Consider the following 26587-nt stretch of genomic DNA (forward strand, 5'->3'; position numbering starts at 1 on the left):
TACCCATGCTATTGATTGTTGTACTACTGGGGTGGTCTACTATGCTGTCTGTCCCTGCAATTTGATCTATGTTGGATAAACCTCTAGGGAATTGCGGAGGAGTGTAAGAGAGCACATTTTGGGCATGGAAGCAGCGAAGAATGAACAAGATGTTACTAAGCTGAAAACACTACCCAGGCATTTTAAGGAATACCATGTATGCAATGGATGTCTATTGAAGATAAGAGGGATAGATAGGGTGGTTGTGGGATGCAAGAGGGGTGACTGGAAAAGAGTCCTGGCACAGAGAGAGACCCGTTGGATTTTTGATTTGAAAACAGTGACCCCTTTTGGCCTAAAATGAGCATAACACCTATGCCCCATTTTTATAGAGTCATAGGATTCCCCATATTGAATACTTACTCTATTTACCTATTGCTCCGACTACATTCTAGTTTTTGTCTTTGGTTGGTTTCAATCTTGATTTTATATGACTAATAGATTCTATATTCTATATATTTCTCATTTCTTTCTCTCTTTCCTTTTATTCCTTTTTCTGTTTCTTTCCTCTCTTTATCTTGCTTGTTTTTCTCTTTCTTTTCCTTCTCTCTCTTTAATTGAAACAATAGCACCAAACATTGGGAATGGTGTATTTTGGTTTTGGCCTCCATTATCGGTTTATATTCATGGTGGTGGCTTCCAACTCTCACGCAGAGGCCTACATATAATTCCCTGTGCCCCATAGCAAAGACAATCCCAGGCTAAGAGCCAATACCCTAAACCTGCCCCCCCCCCACTCACCAGGACTAGCAGTACCATCCCCCAAACCCAACCAGACCCATTCACTCAGCCTGCCTCTGTCTTGGGGGTCTTCCATTTATCACAAAAGGTGGAAAGTCACAATGCACCAAATTAATAGACTACTGAACAACAAATGGTTAAAAGAGTACTACAGCAAAAAAATAAATATTTTTCTATTCCTCCCGTCTGCCTCTGTAAAGATAATAAACTTTAACTGATCTTTTGCTTCTCCCCCAATGCCGTGGATATCGCTCTACCATTCACTGGTCCTGATATTCTTTCTACTTTTGTCCATCGAGTTTAACCTAAAACCTATTGTGTTGATCCAGAAGAAGGCAAAAACCCTCCATGAGACAGATGCCAATTGCTCGATGACAGAGGAAAAATTCCTTCTTGACCCCAATATGGCGATCAGAATAAATCCCTGGATCAATGTTCTATCACCATAAATCTAGTATCCATAACCTGAAACATTATATTTTTCCAGAAAAACATCCAGGCTCCCCATGAACTTGTTTGTTGTCCTGCATTTGCTAAGTGGAAGTGGGATGTGATGGGCCCGGATCAGGCTTTCTTCTTGATGCCTGGTCCTGATGCATCACCGTACAGCTCAGCCTTTCATCTGTCAAGGTGGGACATCAATGTGGCTAGAGATTATCAGAGCCGCAGTGCAGTTTTCGGGCCCCAAAACCAGGAAGAAGACACAAAGGGAGTGGTGGTAGGTAAGTTAAAGTATATTATTCTTATTGTTGCAGACCAAACAGAATAGAATAATAATACAAATTCTCCTTTACGCCTTTAGTTGTCATAATCTGACATCCTGTAGGGCAGAACCACTGTGAATCCTGCTGAAGACGTGAACTTGCAGTCCAGGGAGTTAGACTTGCGGCTTTAGTTGCCTCCTAGCCTGCATCCCCTGCTAGCACAGGGAAAAGCTGCCCTGCTGTTCCCCTCTACTAGTTTTATGACCCTTTTAACATTTATGTCAATGCCACCTGGCTGGATGAGCTTAAGCAGACTGAACAAATGGCATACACTTAAAGGAAATATGTCATCACAAAATGACCAATTATTTAAATCATGTTTTTATGTTAAACATATTTTTTTTTTAAAGATTTTGATGTTTTTTCTCTTTTTTTTTTTCTTATTATAAATAACCCCAAAATCTTGCAGTTTCCAGTCTGGTCACTAGGCCTAAAACTGTCTTTGAGGATAAGGAGGAAGCTGCTGGAAAGTGATCTATACAAAGAAGAGTCTGGAGATGTTCATTGTGTCTATGTCCATGGGGCTTGATGTAAAGCACATCACTAACTGCTGTTCAAAACAGCAAAGGCAAGATGGTAGCCCCCATAATAATGTGCTAAAAATTTTATAAATAAAAATACAATCAGAAAATAGGAACAGTTTGAAAAAAAAAAAAAGAACATCCTTCAGCATCAGCCTCTAATCGGTTGAAGAAAAAAAATAGGCACTGGGTTTAAAATAGTTAAAAAAAAACAACAGTTACGACTTGCAGTCACAAACCATGAAAGTGTTTCACATGGTCTTTTAAATTTGTTTAAATTCGGAAGGTAACAATCCATATAAATTGTGTATGTTTTTAGTCTCGGATAAGCCTCTTTTCAGAAATATTTACCCATCTCTTTCAATTTATTAACAATGAAGTGTACTTGCTGCAATACAGTACACAAAACAACCACCGGGGATTTCCCTGTCACTTAGAGCCACCAAATAAATTACTCAGTATAAGTAAAGCTGACATACAGAACAGATTTTTAAGCATTGGTTTATTTAAATATTGTAATGTAATTAAACTGTGTTTCTTTCAATTATGTTGTGAAAAGTGTTACCGTCACTTAGTATAAAGAGTCATAAAATCTAATAGTCTGTAATATTTACAAATATATGATGGATTTGTGTATCTGAACTTACCATGGATTTAATTTGTCAAATTAGCCAAATTAAATACAAAACAGAAAATAAAGTATATATACTTCTCAAGCAGTGCACAATGTGATCCAACACATATATAAATAGGGGTACCTATTAGATAACAATTGTGTACCAATCAAAAAATTACAAGAAATTACAAATACATAAACATATAAAAGAGCAAACGTATTATTACATCAAAATCTCATGTGTTACATTTACGTAATAAAGTGCATTAGTGCATGTCTAAAAGTGAAAAATCATAAAAACAATATCTCCTAGTGATATTAAAACACATGTAAACAGTATTCATCATGATTAGGGGAGGGGATTTCAAGGCTCACCAGATGTAATTGTATGTTGTGTAACTCCACGTTAGCGTGGGTCCTTTTCCACTGCGCATGTGCACCCTCGTAGCGGTGCATTCAATGACGGGGGGGGGGGTGCAATTACCAATAAAAACATTTGTATATACATTGTCATGGTGACCACGTCGCACGTATTGCATCACCACGTTCATGGGACCGCCAAACGCAATGCGCAGACATCCCAATCACTGCTGGAGGCGTGGTAATGAGCTTCTGCTTGCATCATACTCATAGGGCCGCCCCTCTCCTTGCGCAGGCGCCTCCCATGTCTATGTGACTACAGCAGAAATCTTGGATGAGGTAAGTATATGTTCCAAAATTAAATGAAATAACATTTAAAAAAAAAAAATGAAAACAACTCATGTTATTCAGACCTCCTGGCACAGGTACTGGGATTTAGGTGTATTTCTCAGTATTGTGGCCACATATAGGTGAGAAGGTACCCAGAAACACAAAATGTCTCAGGGTAACCATCTCCTCGGGGCAAAAGGAACCACATGTCCCATTTACAGCACATGTGGTCCCCTGCACACCAGCTCAGCCACTGGACCCTCCCGGTCGTGTATTGCTCACCATTTGTATAATAAACCAAGATGAAAAGAATAAACCAAAATGAAAGTTAAATGAGTAAATAAAAAAATGAAAAAAGTAAAAATTTTAAATGAAATACAAATAGGAAATAAAATAATTATGAAAATATATAAAATTGAAAAAAATTAAAAACAAAAAACAAACAAAATTAAAAACAAAAAATAAATAAAGATAAAATTGGAACAAATACCCATCCAAATCCCCTATTCCTCATCCATTGTCACCCAGTGTATTAACAGTATGAAGTATATACACACCCCTGTCACTAAAACACCAATACACATGTGTAAAATTTACTATATATTTTATTAAATTAATATACAAAATTTGACTGAAGTTTCATCTGGTGAGTTTCTTTATAAAAATTCCACCTCCATAGATCTGTAAAAAATTTAAAAAAACTACGTAAGAGTGGATCCTTATAAAATTGTGCACAAGTCATATCACTAAAATCAACATCCAGAATTTGTAGGAATCAATCTCTATCCATTAATAATTCTACTTGACATCTTAAACTCCACATTGAGTCCATGTGGTTTCAGTGTATTGGGCATAAAAATCCATTTTAATTCCGCTTCTTCAAAAGTGCCTGTCTATCACCCCCTCTTTTCAGGGGAGGGATATGATCAATGATTTCTTTGTAATAGAATATCGATGCTGATTGAGCTGAGTTTTTAGGTCCCATGTGATCTCCCCTACATAGAGGAGATCACATGGGCACCACAATACATAAATGACGAAAGAAGTGTCACATGTCAAATAATATTTGATTGGATAGCTCCTGCCTGTTCGAACGTCCAGGAAAGAGCTATCCTTTTTCATTAGGGGGCAATTCACACACTTTGTGCAAGGAAAACATCCTTTGTTTTCTACCGTGAGGTATCTTTGAGTACCCTCTTTTTTTATCGATACATCTGACTTGACAAATCAATCTTTAATATTAGCTGTACGTCTGTCAGGCATGAGAGGAAACATCATAAATTCTGGCACATCAAAACCATCTCTTACCAAATGTCAATGTTTACGAATAATACCTGAGACTTCAAAAGGTAAATAATTATATGAGGTTACAAATGGGATTCTCTCATTGTTATCTCTCCTTCTCACACTGTTGTCATTTGATAGCATCACACATTTCCTTTGATGTTTCACTAATTCACTGGGGTACCCCCTATTCCTAAAACTAAATGTCATGATCCAAGGCTTTCTCCAAATTCATGTCATTATCAACTATTCTCTTAGCTCTCAACATTTGGCTATAGGGTAAAGATTTAATTATAGTCCTAGGATGACAGCTCTCAAATCTCAAGAGCATATTGCTATCAGTCTTTTTGGTATACAGGTCAGTAGACAACCCATTGTTTTGAATTCTGACCTGCACATCCAAAAAACTTATCCTATCAATGTGAACTTTATATTAGAATAAATTTTGTATAAAAAGGAATGAAATTCACCAAGAGCCTCCTCACCTCCGGTCCAAATAAAAAAAATATCGTCTATGTATTGCCACCACTTCAGGACATGCCCGAAGTGGTGGGATACATAGATAGTTGTTTCTTCCAGTGATGCCATACATATTGGTATAGGTGGGCGCCACATTGCTGCCTATAGCCGTACCCTGCTGTTGAATGTAAAACTTATCGTTAAATTGAAAAGAATAATTTTCATGTACCAGACATAAAAGTGTAATCAGGAATTCAATCTGTGTGTTACAAAAATATGCTCCAGTGAGAGCCCTGATAACAGCCTCCACACCCCCATCGTTTTGGATGGAAGTGTAGAGGCTGACCACATCGAATGAAGCTATCAGGGCCCCCACCGGTAAAGTCAACCCAGAGGTCTTACAGAGAAAATCAGACATATCTCTGATGTAAGCTGCTGTGTTGATGGCAAAAGGTCGTAGTACTTTGTCTAAAAAAAATAGATATACGTGATGTTACAGCGTTATGGCTGGACAGAATTGGTCTACCCGGAGGATTTTTTACACTTTTGTGTATTTTCGGCAAAAGATATAACAATGGAGTGACTGGGAACAAAACCACCAAAAATTTACTTGTCTCTTCATCAATAATACTTTGTTCAAACCCCCTATCTACCACTGTTTTAATTATTAATTAATTCATACATATTGTAGTGAACAGCTCACACGGTGGGGGTCGGCAATGACAATTTTTACACAGGCAGTTGGCTTCAAATGTCCAAGTGGATGTTTATTCAACCCCTTAAGGACCAATCGTTTTTCTGATTTTGCACTTTCATTTTTTTTTTGTGCCACCAATTCTTTTTTGTAAAGACATTGGTCTTTACCCAAAAATTCTTTGACAAAACAGAAAAAAAATCACTGTACGACAAAATTGAAGAAAAAACGTAATTTTGTAAATTTTGGGGGCTTCTGTTTCTGTACAGTAAATTTTTCGGAAAAAATTACACTTTATCTTAATTCTGTAGGTTCATACACTTAAAATGAAACCCTACTTATATAGGTTTGATTTAGTCATACTTTTGGAAAAAAAATCATAACTACATGCACGAAAATTAATACATTGTCCTCTTCTGACCCCTATAACTTTTTAATTTTTACACGTACGGGGTTGTATGAGGGCAAATTTTTTGCGCTGTGATCTGAAGTTTTAAATTGTACCATTTTTGTTTTGATCTGACTTTTTGATCGCTTTTTTATAGTATAAAAAGTTACCAAAAATATAGTATTTTGCACTTTGGAATTTGTTTGCGCGTACGACAATGACCATGCGGTTTTATTAATGATATATTTTTATAGTTTGGACATTTACGCACACGGCGATACCACATATGTTTATTTTTATTATGTTTACATATTTTTACATGGAATTTGGGAAAAGGGGGGTAATTTGAACTTTTAATAAGGAGTGGGTGTTTTTAAACTTGGGGCCAGCCGGTATGTCGGGAGCCCGCGCCATACCCCGTTAATGGCACATGGACAAGTATACACGTCCATGGTCATTAAGGGGTTAAGTGATTTTCAGCACAAAGCACAGTGCAAACAAAACAAACTAAAAAAAGTGTCCATAGAATAAAGTTCAGACCTGGTGGGTTTTAGCTGCAGTCCTGTTTGTGGCTGTTTTCTCCTCTGTATCTCCAGCAAATCAGCAGCCACCCAACCTCACCTGAGGACACCTTGAAATAGGGAAACCCATAGTGGACTAGGGGTGTTGACTGGAGCAGTCCAACATCCAAGCTGTCTTCCTGTCCAGGAAATCAAACCCATGAAGTTTAACCCCTTAATGACAATGGACGTATATGTGGACCATGGTGACCATGGACCGTGGTGACGTGGTACTTAGAATGGATGGATGATCGGATCACCCGCAGCGATGCGGCAGGGATCCAATCATTCAGCATGGCGGCTGAAGGTCCCCTCACCTGGCTCCGGCCGTCTCTGGGGGTCTTCTGCTCTGGTCTGAGATCGAGCAGACCAGAGAAGAAGATGACGGATAATACTGAGCAGTGCTATGTCCTATACATAGCACTGAACAGTATTATCAATCAACTGATTGCTATAAATAGTCCCCTATGGGGACATAAAAAGTGTAAAAAAAAAAAGGTAAAACAAAAAAAGTAAAAAAATTTGAAAAATCCTGTCCCCCCAATAAAAAAGTAAAACATCCGTTTTTCCCATTTTACCCCCCAAAAAAGAATAAAAAAAAATGTATACACATATTTGATATTGCCGTGTGTGTAAAAGTCTGAACTATTAAAATATATTGTTAATTATCCCGTACGGTGAACGGTGTAAACGTAAAAAAAAAAAAATCAAAATTGCTGCTTTTTTGTCACATTTTATTCCCAAAAAAATGTAATAAAAAATTTATAAAAATTAAAACCTAAGCAAAAGTAGTACTGATTAAAACTACAAATCATGGCGCAAACAATGAGCCCTCATATTGCCCCATATACGGAAAAATGTGAAAGTTATAGGTGGTCAAAATAGGGCAATTTCAAACATACTAATTTTGTTAAAATTGTCTGAGATTTTTTTTTAACCCCTTGGGGACTCAGCCTATTTTCACCTTAAAAGGGTACTCCGCCCCTAGACATCTTATCCCCTATCCAAAGGATAGGGGATAAGATGTCAGATTGCCGCGGTCCCGCTACTGGGGACCCCCAGGATCCCTGCTGCGGCACTGCGCTATCATTACAGCACAGAGCGAGTTCACTCTGCACGTAATGACGGGCAATACAGGGGCCGGAGCATCGTTACGTCATGGCTCCGCCTCTCGTGATGTCACGGCCCGCCCCTTTCAATACAATTCTATGGGAGGGGGCGTGGCGGTCGTCACGCCCCCTGCCATAGACTTGCATTAAGGGGATGGGCCGTGATGTCACAAGGGGCGGAGCCATGACGCCACGCTGCTCCCTCCCCTGTATCGCCCGTCATTACGCACAGAGCAAACTCGCTCTGTGCTGTAATGATAGCGCGGTGCCGCAGCGAGGATCCCGGGGATCCCCAGCAGCGGGACCACAACGATCTGACATCTTATCCCCTATCCTTTGGATAGGGGATAAGATGTCTAGGGGCGGAGTACCCCTTTAAGGACTCAGCGTTTTTCCGTTTTTGCATTTTCATTTTTTCCTCATCACCTTCTAAAAATCATAACGCTTTAAATTTTGCAATCAAAATTCCATATGATGGCTTATTTTTTGTGCCACCAATTATACTTTGCTGTGACATTAGTCATTTTACCCAAAAATCCACGGTGAAACGGAAAAAAATTAATTGTGCTACAAAATTGAAGAAAAAATGTCATTTTTTTAAACACCGAGACAGGTACACCCTGAGTCCTTAAGGATCGGGGATGCAGGGCATATGCATATGCCCTGCGTCCTCAAAAGGTTAAGTGGTACAATTATAGAAAAGCATATAACATGGGTATCAAAAGAAAACATGTAATTTTTACTGGAAAGTGTACAGCGTGAAAACAAAACCTTCCAAAATTTGCTTAAATGTGGTTTTCTTTCAAGTTTCCTACATAAATAATATTTGTTTTGTTGTGCCATACATTTTATGGTAAAATAGGTGATGTAATTACAAAGCACAATTGGTGACGCAAAATACAAGCCCTCATATGGGTTTGTGGATGGAAATATAAGAGAGTATATAAGAGGAGAATATACAATGACATCAGTGACTACAGGTGACTTCTCTATAGTCTTTCCTTATCTAATTCAGTAAGTACGTACCACCAGGACTTGTTCCAGATAAATTTTCACTCTGTAGAACTTAAGTAGAACTCAGATGGCTCCTCAATTTGTCAGTGGATTCTGAGCCTCTATATGAAAACAATAATTAATATAATGCTGTAAGACACTGCATCCTCTAAATATAATATTACCACACACACTGCGCTCCCTCAGAATATAACCCTGTCCCACACTGTACCCTCTGAATAAAATACTGCCACACGCTGCACCCTCTGAATAAAATACTGCCACATGCTGCACCCTCTGAATCTAATACCGCGATATACTGTATCCCACAAAAAATGTTCTTACAATATACACTATTCTTTCTGAAATGCAAAACAAACTATGCCCCATGAAAAAATTATACACTAGTGTGCCGATATATTATATATTGTGCCTCATGCCCTCTATGGTCACCCACCCCCATTTTATATACTGTGCTTGATGTCGGTATCCCAAGCATCCTCAACCCCCCAAACGCCCTCTCCTGTCTCCCTCATCATCACTAGTGTTGCTCACAAATATTCGTCATGAATATCGTATATTCGTGAATTCGCGAATATTACGAATTTCACGAATTAAAATTCGCTATTACGAATATTGGTCTTTTTTTCAAACTGTTTTAAAAACTGAGCACATTGTAGGGATCTCCTTTGACTGATAAATGCAATGCTTGTATCATCTCATTAAAGAACCAGGGATGAGACTGTGATGCGAAAGGTTTATGCATGCGAATATTCGTGGAAATTCAGCCCTACTTATGCCTGTGAGCCAATGAGAGTTCTGCAAGCACAGTTGTCAGAGCTTAGCAACGTCCCTAGCAACTAATCATCACCTCCAAACCCCTGCATTACTGTGCCACCTTATCATCATCCCCACCTCCCAACCCCACAATACTGTGCCTCCTCATGTCAGCCTCATCATCATGATGGGGGTTGTAGTTTAGCAACAGCTGGAGGCTCCTTGTTTGGGAGCACACTGCCAAAATGCACTAACCCATTTTCGGTATTTTTCTTCTCATTTCAGTTACGTGCATGCTAAGGATAACTATTGATTTTGTGGACTACGTCGATGACCGGCGTTTTTTTATTTACATGAAATGTTAATGAGTGCTTGGGGGGGGGGGGGTTTGTAATAAAATATTTTTTTCTATGTGTTGTGTTTTGTTTACTTATTTACTTTTCAGGCTAGCCCCAAAACAAGCTAGTGCTAACCCCCAATTATTATCTCGGTACCCGCCAGCACAGGGGTGCCGGGAAGAGCCGGTACCAACAGGCTCAGAGTGTCAAATATGGCGCTCCTGTGCCTGGGTGGTAACAGGCTGGCATTATTTAGGCTGGGGAGGGCCGGTAACAATGGTCCTTGTCCTCTCTGGTAACATCAAGGTTACGCCACTGAGTTCTCCCACTTAAAAAGATCAGAGAGGCCTGTAATTTTCATCTCAACTATGAGAGACATAATAAGAAAAAAAAAATCATAAAATCACGTTGTCTGATTTTTAAATAATTTATTTGCAAATTATGGTGGAAAATAAGTATTTGGTCAATAACAAAAGTTCATCTGAATACTTTGTTATATACCCTTTGTTGGCAATGACAGAGGTCAAACGTTTTCTGTAAGTCTTCACAAGGTTTTCACACTGGTATTTTGGCCCATTCCTCTATGCAGATCTCCTCTAGAGCAGTGATGATTTGGGGCTGTCGCTGGGCAACATGGACTTTCAACTTCCTCCAAAGGTTTTCTTTGGGGTGGAGATCTGGAGATTGGCTAGGCTACTCCAGTACCTTGAAATGCTTCTTACAAAGCCACTCCTTCGTTGCCCGGGCGGTGTGTTTGGTATCATTGTCATGCTGAAAGACCCAGCCACGTTTCATCTTCAATGCCTTTGCTGATGGAGGGAGGTTTTCACTCAAAATTTCACGATAAATGGCCCCATTCATTCTTTCCTTTACATGGATCAGTCATCCTGGTCCCTTTACTGAAAAACAGCCCCAAAGCATAATGTTTCCACCCCATGCTTCACAGAAGGTATCGTGTTCTTTGGATGCAACTCAGCATACTTTCTCCTCCAAACACAACTAGTTGAGTTTTTACCATAAAGTTCTACTTTGGTTTCATCTGACCATATGACATTCTCCCAATCGTATTCTGGATCATCCAAATGCTCTCTAGCAAACTTAAGAAGGGCCCGGACATGTACTGGCTTAAGCAGCGGGACAAGTCTGGCACTGCGTGTTTTGAGTCCCTGGCAGCGTAGTGTGCTACTGATGGTAGCCTTTGTTACTTAGGGTGTGTGCTTTTTGGTATATCCTGTTTCTTGTGGTGTAATGTCAGTTTATTGATATACACAGTGGCACCCCGAGTAAGATTATTGTTGCTGAGCCTGCTTGAGTTTGTATATGGCCTTTGTTACTTTCGTCCCAGCTCTCTGCAGGTCATTCACTAGGTCCCCCTGTGTGGTTCTTGTGATCATTTTGACACCATGGGGTGAGATCTTGTGTGGAGCCCCAGATCCAGGAAGATTATCAGTGGTCTTGTATGTCTTCCATTTTCTAATAATTTCTCCCACAGTTGATTTCTTCACACCATGCTGCTTGCCTATTGCAGATTCAGTCTTCCCAGCCTGGTGCAGGTTTGCAATTTTGTTTCTGGTGTCCTTCAACAGCTCTTTTGTCTTGACCATAGTGGAGTTTGGAGTGTTACTGTTTGAGATTGTGGACAGGTGTCTTTCATACTGATAACAAGTTCAAACAAGTGCCATTAATACAGGTAACGAGTGGAGGACAGAGGAGACTCTTAAAGAAGATGTTACAGGTCTATGAGTGACAGAAATCTTGCTTATTTTTAGGTGACCAAATACTTATTTTCCACCATAATTTGCAAATAAATTATTTAAAAACCAATGTGATTTTATGTTTTTATTTTTTTTCTCATTATGCCTCTCATAGTTGAGGTATACCTATGATGAAAATTACAGGCCTCTCTCATCTTTTTAATTGGGAACCCCTGAACTTTTTCTAGAATATGAAGTATCTCTCACAGAAAAGTATTGCAGTAACACATGTTTTGCTTTACACATGTTAATTCCCTTTGCGTGTATTGGAAGAACTAAACCAAAAAAGGGAGGAAAAAAGGCAAAATGGACATAATGTCAAGCCAAACTCCAAAAATAGGCTGGACAAAATTATTGGCACCCTTAACTTTATATTTGGTTGCACACCCTTTGGAAAAAATAACTGAAATCAGTCACTTCCTATAACCATCAATAAGCTTCTTACACCTCTCAGTCGAAATGTTGGACCACTCTACCTTTGCAAACTGCTCCAGGTCTCTCTTATTGGAAGGGCGAGTTTTTACAACAGCAATTTTAAGATCTCTCCACGGGTGTTCAATGGGAATTAGATCTGGACTCATTGCTGGCCACTTCAGAACTCTCCTGCGCTTTGTTGCCATCCATTATGTTTGGGGTTATTGTCCTGCTGGAAGACCCAAGATCTCAGAAGCACATCCAGCTTTCCGAGTGCGACCCAAAATCTGTTAGCAATCCTCAGATTTCTTAGATTTCAGAGGCAGTAAAAAAAATAAAAAAAACACATAATTGAACCTCCACCATATTTCACTGTAGGTACTGTGTTCTTTTCTTTTTAGGCCTCATTCCGTTTTCGGTAAACAGTAGAATGATGTGCTTTACCAAAAAGCTCTATTGTGGTCTCATCTGTCCACATGACATTTTCCCAGAAGGATTTTGGCTTACTCAAGTTCATTTTGGCAAAATGTAGTCTTGCTTTTTTATGTCTCTGTGTTAGCAGTGGGGTCCTCCTGGGTCTCCTGCCATAACTTTTCATTTAATTTAAATGTCAACGGATAGTTCGCGCTGACCCTGATGCTCCCTGAGCCTGTAGGATAGCTTGAATATCTTTGGAACTTGTTTGGGGCTGCTTATCTACCATCGGAACTATCCTGAGTTGACATGTTTCATACATTTGTCTCTTCTGTCCACGCCCAGGGAGATTAGCTACAGTGCCATGGGTTGCAAACCTCTTGATAATGTTGAGCACTGTGGACATAGGCAAATCTAGATCTCTGGAGATGGACTTGTAACCTTGCGATTGTTGATATTTTTCCACAATTTTGGTTCTCAAGTCCTCAGACAGTTCTCTTCTCTTTCTGTTGTCCATGCTTAGTGTAGCACACACAGACACACAATGCAAAGATCAAGTGAACTTCTCTCCTTTTTATCTGCTTTCGGCTGATTTGTATATTGCCCACACCTGTTACTTGCCCCAGGTGAGTTTAAAGAAGCATCACATGCTTAAAACAATCTTATTTTTCCACAATTTTGAAAGGGTGCCAATAATTTTGTCCAGCCCATTTTTGGAGTATGGTGTGACATTATGCCCAATTAGCTTTTTTCCCTCCCTTTTTTGGTTTAGTTCCAATACACACAAAGGGAAAAAACATGTGTATAGCAAAACATGTGTTACTGCAATCCTTTTCTGTGAAAAATACTTCATTTTCATGAAAAATTTCAGGGGTACCAACATTTACGGCCATGACTATATATATATATATATATATATGTGTGTGTGTGTGTGTGTGTGTGTAGGGTATACAGCAGACAACAAAGATGTCCGCACTCACTGCAGGGTTAGTGACTCCATGCTCCTATCTTGAGATGCTGATGGAACTTGGCGGGGAACGATGCATAGCGTTCAGAGGCTCTGAATGTTATACATCATTCCCTGCCGAGTTCCACCGGCATCTCCAGATAGGAGCATCGAGTCACTAACCCTGCGGTGAGTGCGGACATCTTTGTTGTCTGCTGTATACCCTACATCTGATAGTTCTGTCCTTTTATTTATCCTAGCACCACCGTTGACTCCATTCAGTGTATGTCTCCATCCTCATCATGCTGTCTCAGCCTCACCATATATTATTGGTTAACCCCCACGACCTGCAGTAACGGAGTAGTGCCATCTCTTAACGTCTATTCACACTTGCATATATATGTTGGTGATGCCCAAATAAATTCTAATGCAGAACAGGCATTGAAACTGTATTGATAGGTGAATGCATTTTGAGGACTCATAGCTATTTGTCATATGATTCATCATTATATGCCTCATTAGATGACTGCTTTACAGAATAGAACTGTATCCTACATTGTAAATGATAATGATAGAAAATAAAAGGCAATTCATGTTCCAGTCACTATTTCAATGCCCACCAAAGTGTTCAATAGAGAAGATCTAATAACTGTCCTATATAGTACTATTGGAATTGTTGTTAAAGGGATACTCTGATGAAAAACTTTTTTTTTTAAATCAGCTGGTGCCAGAAAGTTAAACTGATTTGTAAATTACTTCAAGTAAAAAAATCTGTTCCTTTTAAATTTCTTTACTGTCTGACCACAGTGCTCTCTGTTACACCTCTGTGCATGTCAGGAAGTGCCCAGAGCAGGATAGGTTTGCTATGGGGATTTGCTCCTGCTCTATACAGTTCCTGAAATGGACAGAGGTGTCAGCAGAGAGCACTGTGGTCAGACAGAAAAGAAATTCTAAAAGAAAAGAACTTTCTGTGGAGCATACAGCAGCTGGCAAGTACTGGAAGGATTAAGATTTTTAATAGAAGCGATTTACAAATTTGTATAACTTTCTGGTACCAGTTGTTTAAAAAAAAAAAATGTTTTCCACCGGAGTTCCCCTTTAATGACCCTTGAAATCTTCCACCACACTACACAACAAGCCAGAAATGCTATTCACAATGCTGACTTGCTACAAGGTCTCCGAGCAGAGAGCAGAGAACTTTTCAGGCTGTTGACCAGAAACCTTTTTGATTCTGCAGGTTTTTCTTTTTTCACTAAAATGTTTATTTTTTATTTATTTTTTTATGGGAGGAAGACCAGGGCTACTTAAGAGAAGAGATTTTTTTCTTGATAAAGGGGTTAATGAGGGGGATCGGGAAGCTTTTAGGTTAATAAAGTTAATAAAAAACTTATTTTGGCTTAGTAGTGAAACCCATCTGATTTAGATCATCGGTTACTGAGCTGGGGCTTACTGTTATCCCTTAAAACTTACTGGCACCAGGAGTACTGGAAAGAGCCAGGTACTCGGACGTTTAGACCATCAAAATATTGTCTGAAACTGGGTTGGTGCCAGGCTGTGGAGAGCTAAAATAAGTGGTCCTTGTCATCTTCTATACCACCAAAATTCATTACAAAAAGCTCTGATGTTTCAAAGAAATCATGACTTAACCCCTTAAAGCGTACCTGTCATAGTGAAAAAAAAAGTGATATGTTACTCATGACCCAATCCTGATCATGTGCATATAATTTTTATGTGTCTCGGACCTATATATCCAGAGATATAAGCATTTATCTGCTGGTGAGTTACTTTTTCATTGTGCAGGCTGGAGGGGGCGTGTCAGTCTGTCTCCCTCACAGGAGCAAACCTGTGCAGTCAGCCAATCAGTACTCTCTACTCTGTAACCCTTTCCTCTCTGGTTTTATGCTGTGTCATGTGTCAGAGGAAGATACTTGGAGCTTGCCTGCAGTAATCAGAAGACATTATGGTGAATTCATAACAGGATAAAATTTATAAATATAAGAATAGATCTTTATAAAATTAGTGCAAGGATTTTTTAGATAAAAGTACAGCATTTTTATGAATACATGTTCTATCTGTTTTATCTTCTCCTAGTAAAGCTGGATGCTAATCAGCATAGCTGTCATTATGTGTGTCATTCATCTTTCACAGACTCCTGAATGTCTGATCAACTTCTTTGTCATTCAGGAGTCCGAGAAAGCTTTGACTATTTCAGCATGCTGGGAGTTGTAGTTTAGTAACAACTGAAGTGTTGCCTCCAGCTGTTTTAAAACTACAGCTCCCAGCATGTCCACACATCCTTTATCTGTAGTTTTGCATACACAATAGAAATCTCCTATATTGGATACCGGTATGCTTTACGGCCGGTATCCAGTATGCTGTAAAATCTAGACTAGTCTGTCTGGCAACAAAGACAGGCGACCCCTAGTGGTGGCTATTTTGAGCTAGAATTTCAGGTGAAAATGTAATTTTTTTTTAACAGGTGTATATTGTGAAATGTCATATTTTGAAAAGTTTTTAACAATGACAGTGCCTCTTTAAGGACCCGGGGTTTTTCAGTTTTTGCATTTTCGTTTTTTCCTCCTTACCTTTAAAAAATCATAACTCTTTTAATTTTGCACCTAAAAATCCATACGATGGCTTATTTTTGGGGCCACAATTCTTCTTTGTAATGACATCAATCATTTTACCCAAAAATCTACAGCAAAACGGAAAAAGATAATTGTGAGACAAAATTGAAATAAAAACGCCATTTTGTAAATTTTGGGGACTTCCGTTTCTACGTAGTACATTTTTCGGTAAAAATGACACCTTGTTTTTATTCTGTAGGTCCATACGATTAAAATGATATCCTACTTATGTAGGTTTGATTTTGTCGTACTTCTGGAAAAAATCATAACTTCATGCAGGAAAATGTATACGTCACATCCCCCCCCTTATCACATTCCCCCCTGTCACATTCCCCCCATTGTCACATTCTCCCCCTTCATGTTACATTCCCCCCCCCCCCCCGTCACATTCCCTCCCTGTCACATTCCCCCCTCTGTCACATCCCCCCCCTGTCACATTCCCCCCCTTGTCACATCCCCCCCTCTGTCACATTCCTCCCTCTGTCACATTCTCCAAACCCCCCCCCTCCTCACCTTGTCCTGCAGCAGCATACACTGGGTTTGCCGGGCAGATTTCAAACCTAGTGTATTTGCTGCAGAACAAGCCCTTTCCCCTTCAGCCAATCACAGGCTTTACACCACTGCGGCCTGTGATTGGCTGAAAAGTGAAAGGTCCTGTAAGATGAATAGAGCACGGACCTGAGCGCACGGAGGGGAACGACATCTTCAGGGACCGGGATTAGGTGAGCAAAAGTTTTTTTTATTTTACTACTTCTTCCTTTTACACTTAGCTCAGTGTTTTTCTAACAGGGGTGCCTCCAGCTGTTGTGAAACTACTACTCCCAGCATGCCCGGACAGCCTTTGGCTGTTCGGGCATGCTGAGAGTTGTAGTTTTGCAACAGCTGGAGGCCCCCTGGTAGGGAAACACTGACTTTTAGTATTTTTCTTTACCTGCTCTGGCCGGCCCCCGCAACGGGAGCCGACCAGAGCAGATAATCGCATGTTTTCCCGGGGGCCGCATCGCTATATTGCATTGCTTTTGCGATATATCGTGCAGCCCGGCCGGGAACTCTGCAATTTTACCCCGAGCGTGACTCAGGGTTACCGATCCTGGCAGGGAAAATTAACCCCGAGTCACGCTCGGGATTACCGCTCAGGAGGTTAAAGTGTACCTGTCGTTAGCAGAAACTTTTTATATAATATAGATAATAACATTATATGTATATTTTTAATATACATTGGCTAAAAAAATGTGTATATTTTTGGTGAAACCATGCTGTCCCTGCAGCTATTGCCTGTGTGTCTCTTTGAAGAGACCAAATACAGGAAGTGAGGGCGGGACAAGCAGGGCTCTGCAGGCTCCTAGCTTGTCAATCATCCTGCCGTGTGAGCCGGAAGCATGTCACAGAGTCTCACTGCACAGAGCCCTGCTTGACCTCAGTACTCAGAGCCCTGCTTGTCCTCAGTTTACAGAGCCCTGCTTGACCTCAGTACTCAGAGCCCTGCTTATCCTCAGTTTACAGAACCCTGCTTGTCTTCAGTGTACAGAGCCCTGCTTGTCCTCAGTGTAGAGAGCCCTGCTTGTCCTCAGTGTACAGAGCCCTGCTTGTCCTCAGTGTACAGAGCCCTGCTTGTCCTCAGTGCACAGAGCCCTACTTGTCCTCAGTGTACAGAGCCCTGCTTTTCCTCAGTGTACAGAACCCTGCTTGTCCTCAGTGTACAGAGCCCTGCTTGTCCTCAGTGTAGAGAGCCCTGCTTGTCCTCAGTGTACAGAGCCCTGCTTGTCCTCAGTGTACAGAACCCTGCTTGTCCTCAGTGTACAGAGCCCTGCATGTCCTCAGTGTGCAGAGCCCTGCTTGTCCTCAGTGTAGAGAGCCCTGCTTGTCCTCAGTGTATTGAGCCCTGCTTGTCCTCAGTGTACAGAGCCCTGCTTGTCCTCAGTGCACAGAGCCCTACTTGTCCTCAGTGTACAGAGCCCTGCTTGTCCTCAGTGTACAGAACCCTGCTTGTCCTCAGTGTACGGAGCCCTGCATGTCCTCAGTGTACGGAGCCCTGCTTGTCCTCGGAGTACAGAGTCCTGCTTGTCCTCAGTGTACAGAGCCCTGCTTGTCCTCAGTGTACAGAGCCCTGCTTGTCCTCAGTGTACAAAGCCCTGTTTGTCCTCAGTGTACAAAGCCCTGCTTGTCCTCAGTACACAGAGTCCTGCTTGTCCTCAGTGTACAGAGCCCTGCTTGTCCTCAGTGCACAGAGCCCTGCTTGTCTTCGGTGTACAGAGCCCTGCTTGTCCTCGGTGCACAGAGCCCTGCTTGTCCTCGGTGTACAGACCCCTGCTTGTCCTCAGTGCACAGAGCCCAGCTTGTCCTGGGGGTACAGAGCCCTGCTTGTCCTGAGTGCACAGAGCCATGCATGTCCTCAGGGCACAGAGCCCTGCTTGTCCTCAGTGTGCAGAGCTCTGCTTGTCCTCAGTGCACAGAGCCCTGCTTGTCCTCAGTGCACAGGGCCCTGCTTGTCCACCAACACTTCTTGTATTTGGTCTTCTCACAGAGAAACACAGACAATAGCTGCAGGGACAAAAATGTGCACATTTCTTAACCAATGTATATTACAAATATACATATAATGTTATTTTCTATATTATATAAAAAGTTTTTGCTAATGACAGGTACATTTTAATGCTAATGGGAGATGCACTTTAATATCTTTATTCTGTAATCATCATAGACATATGCTTCCATTTTTAAAAATATTTTAATCTTAAATAGTTTCTTTATAATTTCATTTCCTAGTTTTTCTATTTCATTGATTTATTTTTGATCACCTTTTATCAAATTAATTTTTAACTTTGATTACATTTTTGCTAAGACATGCCATGTTGTGGTACGTACAAGTGTTCCATGTTTGCCAGTTGAATGACAGGAAACTGATTATTTCAGTTCCCTGTCATATTGCCAGAAACTGGCCTGTCACAACAATGCCAGAATACGTGGGAACATCATCTGCCATCAAGCCAAGGAAAGAGTTTGATGTTCTCCTGGCACAGAATATTTCTGAAGAAGACATTTACAGTGGACAAATGCAAATGTTAATACAATATCAAATGTATGTCGATGGAAGTCATGAAAGGTTGACATTTATTACAAAATAGTTCTTAGGCCAATAAAAAAAAGCCTAAGTTATTTACAGCCTTTTTTTAAGCTAATTATGAGGTGGGGGTGGGGTGGACACACACCACAAAAAATTAAATAAGCAGTTTTTTATGGTGTGTGAACGTGGCCTAATAGTTACAGTTAATTTTATCATAAAATTCAAATTGTAAAACGACTGCATTCATATCACATTTTTTTGTTCAACTGGTGCCGGAAAGTTAAACAAATTTGTAAATGACTTCTATTTAAAAATCTTAATCCTTCTAGTACTTATCAGCTGCTGTATGCTCCAAAGGAAGTTCTTTTCTTTTTGAATGTCTTTTCTGTCTGACCACAGTGCTCTCTGCTGACCCCTCTGTCCATTTTAGGAACTGTCCAGAGCAGGATAGGTTTGATATGAGGATTTGCTTGTACTCTGGACAGTTCCTAAAATGAGAAGCACAGAGAGCACTGTGGTCAGACAGAAAAGAAATTCCAAAAGAAAAGAAGCACTTGGAGCATACAGCAGCTGGCAAGTGCTGGAAGGATTAAGATTTTTAAATTGAAATAATTTACAAATGTTTTCCTCCGGAGTACCCCTTTAATGACCCTTGAAATCTTCCACCACACTACACAACAAGCCAGAAAGGCTATTCTCAATGCTGACTTGCTACAAGGTCTCCCAGCAAAGAGCAGATAACTTTTCAGGCTGTTGATCATAAACCTTTTTGCTTCTGCAGGTTTTTTTTTTCTCACTAAAAGTTTTGGGGGTTTTTTTTGGACAGAAAGGAAAGGAAATTAAAAAAGGAAATTAACTTTCTATGGAGCATGCAGCAGCTGATAAGTACTGGAAGGATTAAGATTTTTAAAAAGAAGTAATTTACAAATGTGTTTAACTCTCTGGCACCAGCTGATTTAAAAAATAAAAATAAAAAAAAAGCTTGAAAAAGCTTAAGATGCCGGATCGCGGAAGTCCCGCCGCTGGGGACCCCTGTGATCTTGCACGCGGCACCCCGTTTGTAATCAGTCCCCGGAGCGTGTTCGTGACTGATTACAAACGGGGTGCCGCATGCAAGATCACGTGGGTCCCCAGCGGTGGGACTCCCGTGATCAGGCATCTTATCCCCTATCCTTTGGATAGGGGATAATATGTATAAGCACCGGAGAACCCCTTTAAGACTATAGATGTGGCCAAGATGCAGCTGAAACTGTGTCAATATGTTTTCAAGTTGGTTACAGCTAAAGGCAGTTTGTTAATGGACACTATTGCAGGTACATCTGTGGATATACTAAGAAGTATAGCTGTAAATCCCATATACATTTTAAACAGTTTTTAAAAGGGGTGATCCACTGTAAAAAAAAACTAAACAATTTTTTAACCCCTTAACTACGCAGGATGTAAATGTACGTCCTGGTGCGGTGGTATTTAACGCACCAGGACGTACATTTACGTCCTGTACATGACCACGAGCATCAGACCGATGCTTGGGTCATGCGCAGTAGGTACCGGCTGCTATCAGCAGCCAGGGACCCGCCGGTAACGGCGCACATCAGTGATCGCGCTGATGTGGGCCATTAACCTATCAGATGCCGTGATCAATACAGATCACGGCATCTGCGGCAGTGCGGTCACTAAAATGAATGATCAGATCGCCCACAGCGCTGCCACGGGGAACCGATCATCCAGCATGGTGGCCGTAGGTCCCCTCAGCTGCCTCCGGCCGTCTCCAGGGGCCTTCTGCTCTGGTCTGAGATCAAGCAGATCAGAGCATAAGATGACCGATAACACTGATCAGTGCTATGCCCTCTGCATAGCACTGAACAGTATTAGCAATCAAGTGATTGCTATAAATAGTCCCCTATGGGGACTATTAAAGTATAAAAATAATAGTAAAAAAAAAGTATTAAAAAAAAGTTAAAAAATTTGAAAAATCCCCTCCCCCCCAATAAAAATTTAAATTGTCCCTTTTTCCCATTTTATCCCCAAAAAGTGTAAAAATAAAATAAAATGAATAAACATATTTGGTATCGCCGCGTGTGTACATATCCAAACTATTAAAATATAATGTTAATGATTTCGTACGGTGAACGGTGTGAACGTAAAAAAATTAAATAAAAAAAAGTCCAAAATTGCTGCTTTTTTGTAACATTTTATAAAAAAAAATTATTAAAAAAGTTATTAAAAGTTTTATATATGCAAATGTTGTATCAATAATAAGAACAGATCACGACGCAAAAAATTAACCCTCATACCGCCGCTTATACAGAAAAATTAAAAAGTTATAGGTCAGCAAAATAGAGGGATTTTAAACATACTAATTTGATTAAATAGTTTGCTTTAAAAGTTTAAAAGTTTTTTTAAAGCGGTAAAATAATAGAAAAGTATGTAATCATGGGTATCCGCAGAATAAAGAAAACATGTCTTTTTTACCGTAAGTTGTACAGCGTGAACACAAAACCTTCCAAAATTAGCAAAAAAAATTTAAAATTTCCCCACACAAATAGTATTTTTTGGTTGCGCCATACATTTTATGGTAAAATGAGTGATGACATTACAAAGGAATACTGGTTGCACAAAAAATAGGCCCTCATACTCATCTGTGGATGAAAATATAAAAGAGTTATGATTTTTAGAAGGTGAAGAGTAAAAAACGAAAATGTAAAAATAAAAGTCCTTAACCCCTTAAGAACAAAGCCCATTTTTCACCTTAAATGTGCACTGTCAGATACAAAAACTTTTGGTATGTTGTAAAGCATGCAAAACCAATACGTTTTGCAATTGCTTTCATTAGAAAATTTTCAGTATTTCATACTAAAAAAGCCAGTCAAACAACTGCCCCCCCTGTCTGCTTGGACACATACTAGTCCTGCTGTGTCCATGCGTCATCACCTATGTCATGGACACACTTCCTTGATTGACAGTTGTGAGCGCAGGGCTCACAGCTGGAGGAAAAATCCTCCCACTGTCAGCTTGTGTTCACTACTGTCAGTGAGGACAAGCTGGGAGTTATAGTTTTGCTAATACTAGGGGAGATGTGAGCAGACAACATACTGAGGGAGGGGGGCGGAGGCCTGCACAGTGAGGCCACGCCCACTCCCTTTGAGAGGAATTCAGACTAGTGAGCTCAATTAAAAGTGTAATAAATAAATAAATAAAGGTGCTAGACACATAAAAATTAGATGTACATGGTCAGGATTAGCTACTGAGGGATATATTTAAAAAATGCTTTTTTGTTGGATCTGGTGGGTACGCTTTAAGGACCAGAGCGTTTTTGCAAATCTGACCACTGTCACTTTAAGCATTAATAACTCTGGAATGCTTTTACTTTTCATTCCGATTCCGAGATAGTTTTTTCATGAAAAATTCTACTTTATGTTAGTGGTAAATTTTCAGCGTTACTTGCATCATTTCTTGGCGAAAAATCCCAAAATTTGATGAAAAATTCCTGTAGACCCAGTTTTTGAAATTTTACATGGGGTAAAAGGAGAAAAGCCCCCCAAAATTTGTAACCCAATATCTCTCGAGTAAGGAAATACCTCATATGTGGACATCAAGTGCTCTGCGTATGCACTACAAGACACTATAAGAGTGAGTTTTTCTGAAATGGTTTTTGGGGGGCATGTCACATTTAGAAAGCCCCTATGGTGCCAGAACAGCAAAAAAAAAATGGCATACTATTTTGTTGTTTTTCAACAGCTGGAGGTTCCGTTTTGGAAACAGTGCCGTACAAGACCTTTTTTATTTTTATTGTGGGGGGGGGGGGGGTGATTGTGTAGGGGTATATGTAGTGTTTTACTTTTTATTTTGTGTAGTGTAGAGTACATTCACACAGGCGGGGGTTTACAGTGACGGAAAATTTGCCGCATCTTAAACTTGCAGCAGAAAACTCGCTGTAAACCCGCCCATGTGAATGTACCCTGTACATTCACATGGGTGGGGGCAAACCTCCAGCTGTTGCAAAACTACAACTCCCAGCATGCACTGACAGACCATACATGCTGTGAGTTGTAGTTATGCAACAGCTGGAGGCACATGGGTTGTGAAACACTGAGAGTTTGTTACTTAACTCAGTGTTTCACAACCAGTGTGCCTCCAGCTGTTGCAAAACTAGAACTCCCAACATATACAGTTTCTCAGTGCATGCTGGGAGTTTTATTTTTGCAATGTGTTTCCAGCTGTTGCAAAACTGCAACAATCAGCATGCTGAGAGTTTTAGTTTTGCAACAGCTGGAGGCACACTGCTACAACTCCAAGCATGCCTTTTGGTAGTCTGTGCATGCTGGGAGTTGTAGTTATGCAACAGCTGGATGCTTACTTTTTCTCAGAAATGCTGGGAGTTGTAGATGGAACTCCAGCTGTGGCAAAATTACAACTCCCAGCATGCCCTTTGGCTCTGCATGCTAAGAGCTGTTGCTAAGCAACAGCAGGTGGTGAACAGGCCTCACCTCCTGCTGTATCTTGCTGCTGGGACGGCCACTGCTGCTGCCACCCCTCCTCCTGCTCCTGTCGCTGCCGCCGCACCAGAGGGGACCCCCGCCGGACTAGGGAGAGGTAGGAGACCTCCGCTGGCCCCGATCACCGCCATAATTGCCGCCCCAATCACCGCCCAGCAGGGCCGTGATTGGTCAGTCATTCTGACTGATCAATCACGTGATGGTGGGTAAGGGTGAATGGGGCTGTGGCGGACAGCCTCATCCACCCCTTTTTTCCGGGTCACCAGAGACCCGATTAACCCGGAATCAACACAAATCGCCAGTCTAAATTGACCGATCTCCGACATGGGGGGATGTCAGGACCCCCCAGGGGTTTGCGCTGGGTGCTTGCTGATAGATATCAGCAGTCACCCCGGTCCGGTCCCTGCCCGGTGCACAGTGGGGACCGAAATTCCCACGGGCATACAGGTACGCTCTGTGTCCTTAAGTACCAGGACGTCAGGGCGTACCTGTACGCCCTATGTCCTTAAGGGGTTAAAGGGGTACTCCACTGCTCCTGCCCCCTCCCATAGACTTGCATTGAAGGGGCGGGGTGTGTCATCATGAGGGGGCGGGGCTATGGCATTACAAGCCCCCAGTGCCGGCTCCTGCATTCGGAACAGTTTGTTCCAAACACTTAGCAGCGGAGTACCCATTTAAGGCCAAAATGGGCTGAGTCCTTAAGGGGTGTCAGCAGAGAGCACTGTGGTCAGACAGAAAAGAAATTTAAGAAGAAAAGGACTTCCTCTGGAACATACAGCAGCTGATAACTACTGGAAGGACAACAGGGCAACAGCAGACTAAGGGCATTATTTATTAAGGTTCTTATTGGTTTATATTTCTGCAAAATCTCTGTTTCCGAGATATGAGGGTTTATAATTAGACTAACAACTTATGGAATCACTACAGCGCAATCCTTGTAGCGGAGAGGAGAGGTACAGCACGCCATCTTCCACGATCCTACTCGAATGTAGTACGGTGGAGTGGGTAAGATCTACTCTGATTATCTATGTTTACTAGTATGGGCACATATGCAATATAACTATGTTTACTAGTATGGGCACATATGCAATATAACTATGTTTACTAGTATGGGCACATATGCAATATAACTTGGCGGTCAGTGGAGGAGTCTCTATTAATAGGTGTATGGGCAGAAATTGACTATATTAGAACTGGTCACCAACATTGGATCTATATCCTATAGGAATGCTATATATGAACACTGGTGTTGACATACTGAGCTGAGAATGACCTATTATATATTATGTTATATTTGATGGCAGAAATAATATTCATATTTTTGAGATGCATGGAAGAACTATAAGTCCCAGCATACATTGAAATTATTAATCAAAGACTTACCCTTTCAAGGCAAAATTTAAACTGTTAATGGATATGGGAGGACTATAGATCCCAGCCTGCCTTAAAGGAATTAAGGATATATCTTTTTAAAGCGCCAATCAATAGGTTCCTTCTTTTTGTTTTAAACCAATGTACTATTTTATACAATTTTTATATTTATTAGTGGTGTGTCACAAGTACACTATTTAACCTAATCTGTTTATATTTTATTGTATTAATTATCTTGTATACTATTGAATACTTATTTAGTCTAAAATTTCATGGTTTAGTATCTGTATGCATCGACAGATTGCAAAGAAGTGTATTTATTTTCTACAATTTTTATGTAGTATTTTATTTATGATCAACAATTGACCCCAATCTCCATCAACCCATGAGCACCAAAACCTTTAAATGGGTACTCCGGTGAAAAACTTTTTTTTTTTTTAAACCAACTGGTGCCAGAAAGTTAAACAGATTTGTAAATTAGTAGTAAAACGTAGATGGGATGGGCACTGCAACACATAATGATTGCAGCTGAGAGAATAAACCAAACAATGGATTCGACCCGGTGTGAATATGGTTCTGTGGGCTGCCAGACAAATGAAGGAAAAATAGACAATTCCAAAATTCCAATAGTAAAGAAGAAATGTCTGCACTCACCACATATTAGCTGTTGAATACTACAGCGGAAATTCTTTTCTTTTTGAAACACAGAACTGTCTGCTGACATCATGAGCACAGTGCTCTCTGCTGACATCTCTGTCCATTTTATGAACTGTCCAGAACAGCATATGTTTGCTATGGGGATTTCCTTTTACCCTGGACAGTTCGTAAAAATGGACAGAGATGTCAGCAGAGAGCACTGTGCTCGTGATTCAGCAGAGAGCTCTGTGTTTCAAACGGAAAAGAATTTCCACTGTAGTATTCAGCCGCTAATAAGTACAGGAAGGATTAAGATTTTTTAATAGAAGTCATTTACAAATCTGTTTAACTTTCTGGCACCAGTTGATTTAAAAAAAAAAGTTTTTCACCGGAGTACCTCTTTAAATATTCAGATTTGCTTGTTTTTACACCTTAGGTGTGGGTGTTTGTTTGGTTTGCTCAGGTTAATTGCATACGGTAAGAGTGAGCCCTCCCCATACAGTTGTTTTCTTTAACTTATGGAATCAGTCAGATGGGCGTGGAATTAATCTTAATAATGGGAGTGACTCAGGTGATGGTTATAATAATGAGATAAAAAGAGACCAAACAGGGGCCTAGTGCATTAAATGGAATATAGGGTTGGGTCCAGAAATCTATGTAATCTGCTCACCTGAAGCATACATACAAACTATTCGGGTGCTGCTGGCCGTAGGGTAACAGGGTTTGGGGGTTGCCAATCTACTAGTAGACAGTTGAGTGTAGCAGAAAATCCCTCTATAAGCGCTGCCCCTTGTATGAAAAAAGCAGTGCTGTTTGTATTACCGTAGTTAAAAAATTATTTGATTTTGGATGCCAATCTGATGAATTGTTCTACATCCAAAACGTGTCATTG

Source organism: Hyla sarda, chromosome 5 (genome assembly GCF_029499605.1).
Source record: "Hyla sarda isolate aHylSar1 chromosome 5, aHylSar1.hap1, whole genome shotgun sequence".
NCBI classification, from domain to species: Eukaryota; Metazoa; Chordata; class Amphibia; order Anura; family Hylidae; genus Hyla; species Hyla sarda.